The 4,525-nt window shown below is 52.5% G+C and overlaps 1 long non-coding RNA gene across 1 annotated transcript; it reads left to right on the forward strand.

The window, feature by feature from the left end:
• The first annotated feature begins 265 nt into the window (after positions 1-265).
• LOC143384484 (uncharacterized) lies at positions 266-2,625 on the forward strand. Its single transcript, XR_013089340.2, has 3 exons — positions 266-356; positions 1,137-1,206; positions 2,460-2,625. It is a non-coding gene; the product is annotated as an uncharacterized LOC143384484 (long non-coding RNA).
• The last annotated feature ends 1,900 nt before the right edge of the window (positions 2,626-4,525 follow it).

Raw genomic sequence — 4,525 nt, forward strand, 5'->3', positions numbered from 1 at the left:
CACAACCCAGCTGGAAATGTAGTCATGTTTAAAGTTTTATTTGAGTATCTTTATCTTTATACAGAAATTTCAAAGGAAGTCTCAACCTGACTTTGCCCTTGTGATGACTTAGGTGCACTATCTCAGATGTATTAACATCTTAGACCATTTGTCATGAAGAATAAACACTAGTATGCTATAAATAACTGAAGTTGTATTTCCTCTGGATTCTCAGTTCTGCCTCTTCCTGTTCCAGGACCCCATCCAGGACCCCAGATGACATCCAGTCAACATGTCTCTGTAGACTCCTCTTGGGGTGACAGTTTCTCTGAACTTCCTTGTTCCAGTGACCTCGGCACATGGGGAGGACCTGTCAGGTATTTGTAGATTGTTCTACTTTGGGGTTTACTTGTTTTTCCTCACATCTAGACTTGGGCCATGGTCTGGGGGAAGCAGTCACAGAGGTGGAGAGCTGCTCTGTCATCTCAAGTCCTCAAGGTGAATGTCACCTTAGTACTGAGTGTGCTCAGCTGGCTGGGGAGTGCCTTTCAAGTTTCCATGTTTTTCTCATATTTATCCTGGGGCTGTGGGTCTGGGGCAAGCAGGTCACAGAGGTGGAGAGCTGCTCTGTCATCTCAAGCCCTCAAGGTGAATGTCACTTTAGTGCTGAGTGTGCTCAGCTGCCTGGGGAGTGCCTTTCAAGTTTCTGACTGTGGAGTTACTGTTCTCTGCATGTCCCTATTGTATGTGTTTCTGGAGGAAGTCATTATAGAGGGCCCATTATAGAGGGAGTTAGCTGCACCTCCTCGATGGCCTTGTCTGCCTTAGTTATGTGGTATGCTTCTTCACAAGAGGTTTCTGCACAAGAGTATTGCATGTTGTAAATAATTTATCTCAGTCTATAGCTTTTCTTTTTGTTCTGTCTTTCACAGAGTATACAATTTAATTTTTTCATGTGATGCTGGGGATTGAACCCAGGGCCTCACATATGCCAGGCAGGTGCTCTACCACTGAGCTATACCCCATCCCTTTAAAAATCTCCCAGGCTGGCCTTGAATTTGCAATCTCCCTGCCTCAGCCTTTTTTTTAGAGAGAGAGAGAGAGAGAGAGAGAGAGAGAGAGAGAGAGAGAGAATTTTTTAATATTGATTTTTTTAGTTTTCGTCGGACACAACATCTTTGTTTGTATGTGGTGTTGAGGATTGAACCTGGGCCGCACGCATGCCAGGTGAGTGTGCTACCGCTTGAGCCACATCCCCAGCCCCCCTGCCTCATCCTTTTGAGTAATTAGGATTCTTGGCATGCAACACCACACTTGGTAAAAATTTGATTTTATAAAGTCCATGCTATCAATATTTTCTTCTGCCAATTTACTTTTAGTATTGTGTGTTAAAACTCATCACCAAGGGCTAGGGATGTAGCTGAGTATTGTAGCTGAGGTTGTATGTAGCTGAGGTTGTCCACCATGTGTGCTGCCCTGCATTTGGTCCCCAGTTCCAGAACACACACACACACACACACACACACACACACACACACACACACCAAACACAGAGTATCACTAAGATTACATGGATTTTCTTCTGTTTCTCTTTAATTTTTTTTTTCAAATTTTAGTTATGGATGATTATGAGTCAATTTTTGTGGAAATTTTGGTTTGCATATACTTTCATTTCACTGAATATAGTTTTCAAAGCTTGTTAAATCACCACTTTTTGACAAATAGTGTTTAATGGGTTTCATTTCCATTTGAATTTCCAAAATCATGTGCCAGGTTTCTCTTCTTGCAACTAAAAGGCTCAGGGGCCACTCCAGGTAAACTGGGCTGACTGGGCTGTGCAAAATGACCACACAAGAGATACAAATACCTTTTTCTTTGGGGTCTTTGTGATGGCTCCTCTGACCTTAAGGGTCCTCAGGAAGAGAGAGAGAGAGAGCATGCACTGACCCCTTTTATTGAGGAGAAGCTATTCAAATGAGGCAAGGGGTCAGGTTTCAGGGGGCTGAGTCTATCTTCATGATGTCCACTGTCAGCAGGTTGACTGACACCTGGGTAGGCCACTCCCAAGGACACAGTAAGAGAAGGGGACCTACAAGGCACTTCCATGGAAGATTCTACCCTAAACAGGGCAAGGGTTATATCACAAAGGAACAGGTGAGCGTAGGTCCACCCATGGGCTGTAGCAAGACAAATCCATGCCCCAGACACCGACCCTCGAACCCAAGAAGGTGGGGAAAGCTCTGCCACATTTCTGTGACTGAGCGCCTCAGCACCCAGCGGGGGAGTGTGACTCAGTCACGTCAAAGTTGGTCTCCCACACAGTTGCCTCCTGGACTCCCAGCCCCTGAGCAGACAGTGGTGGTCAGCAGGAGGATGCCCACTTCCTGGGCCCCTGCTTGGCCTCCCTAAGGTCCCCGCCTGGCCCCTCAGCACCCTGTATCAGGGGCTGCACCTGAGACCAGGTCTCTCCCTCTTCCCAGGCCAGCTGCCCCTCTCCAGGACTGACCACTAGGCCAGGACCAACTCCACACAGGCCTCACTCCCAGGATGGAGGCTCGAGCCCCAGGACGGCCTTCCTGTTCACAGCACTGCCTGCCCCTGCCCACAGCACAAGCTGCACTCTGCCACCATGACCACAGGGACCCCAGGACAGAGACTCAGCAGCTGGCAAGCAGAGCCGTGTGCAGCTGCAGGCCACCTTTGTGGGGACCTCCAGGAGCTCTGTGCTGAGCCCTCTGGAGTCGGGGACTCAATGTTCTACGTCACTCTTAGCATGTGCATTTGAGGAGGGCAGCGTGGAGCCCCTGTGCAGGGACAGTGCGCAGGGGCTTCTTGGGGTTATGCAGGGAGTTCACATTCCACATTACCTCCAGCCTAGGTACATCCCTGAAGACCCAGAAACAGACGCTGGAATGAAAACTTGTGTGTGAACATTCACAGCAGCACCATGCACAAGCGTCAGAAAGGAGAAGTAACCCAGTTGTCCACTGAGGAGGAATGGGGAACAGGATGAGTCCATCCACATGATGGAATATTACTCAGTCCTGAAAAGGACTTCAGCTCTGACACATGCTACAAGTGGGACGGACCTTGAGACCTGGGACTCGGTGAGAGAAGCTGACACAGAGGGTCACATAGTGTGGATTCCATGGGCAGGACCTATCCACATCAGGCCATCGAGACACAGGCAGTGGGCAGGTGATGGGGCTGGGCAGGGGACTGGGTACTGCTGGAGTGCAGGTGCCTTCCAGGGGTAAATGGGCTATTTGGAAGTAGAGGCGCTGGGCGCCCATTGCTGTGAAGGCAGCTGATGTCCGGCTTGATCCCTGGCTTATGGACTCATACATGTCCAGCATAGCTACAGCCCATGCTCAGGTTCCAGCTCTCAGTGACCCAGCACCAAGTGGAGGCAGAGAGGCCAACCTCAGAGACACCAGTGTGGCCACACGTTCTGGGGAATGCAGGTGACCTGTGGGGACCTTGGAGAACACACAGGGGCATTACAAGCTGAAGCTGGGTGACGCTGGACATAGCATGGGGCAGTCCTGGGGGGGACCACATCCCAGGGCAGCAGCTGCACAGATGACGTTGAGGTGGCCACATTTATTATCAGCTGTGAATAGCGGTCAGGCAGGGAGTGCCCTGCCAGAGCCGAGCCTGGCCTGACCCCAGGGATGGAGGCCTGGCTCAAGCTGCATTGGACGGTGGGGTTCCTCAGCCAGAGAAGTGGCAGGATGCAGGGCCTCTCACCCCCAGGCCCAGGACCTGCGGGAGGAGAGGGTGGAGGTGAGTCCCTGGGCACAGCTGAGTCTCCCGGCAGCACCAGCCACGGCAGTGCCAGCCACACCAGCTTCCTAAACCTCCCGTAAACGTCTCTGTGTACAGCAGGGCACATGGGGCCTTGGGAGGGCTGTTTTCCAGGTGGACAGATGTCCCCATGGATGCTGCCAAGCCCGCTCCAGTCCCCTAGGTCAAGATGCGTTACACCTGGCCGAGCAGACATGGCCGGGAGCCAAGCTGAACCTGGCAGGGACACCTCACTGACCTTGAAGACGTGTCCTGCCTGCGGCTCCCGCAACAGCTGCTCTGGACTCAGGCTGTCCGCTGCAGAGGTCACGTACAGGTCGGAGTAGTCAGCCCCCCCGAAACAGCAGGACGTCACCCTGGACACTGGCATCTCCAGGGTGCACAGCCGCGTCCCTGTGAGTAAAGCTCAGGTACATCCCTGAAGCCCAGCCACCCATCTGCTGCTGGATCCCAGGTGGCCTGACTGTGCCCACTCCCCAGTGGGGCCCTGGGCCAGCTGGTTCTCCCTGGCACCTGCAGCACTTGATCCCCAAGTCTGCCCTTCCTCATGGACTGCAGGGGTCAGCAGGGCCACCTGGAGCCCAGGAGCTGGAGAGGCCAGTCTCCTGGAGGGAGCTGGACACATTGTAAGAGGTTGGTCCTGTCCACATTTGCACCCCAGAACCTGTGAGTGGGACCTGGTGTGGGAACAGGGTCTCTGCAGAGGTCGTTAGTGAAGGGTCCTGAGATGGGCTCCTCC

Source organism: Callospermophilus lateralis, unplaced genomic scaffold, assembly GCF_048772815.1.
Source record: "Callospermophilus lateralis isolate mCalLat2 unplaced genomic scaffold, mCalLat2.hap1 Scaffold_2965, whole genome shotgun sequence".
Lineage (NCBI taxonomy): Eukaryota > Metazoa > Chordata > Mammalia > Rodentia > Sciuridae > Callospermophilus > Callospermophilus lateralis.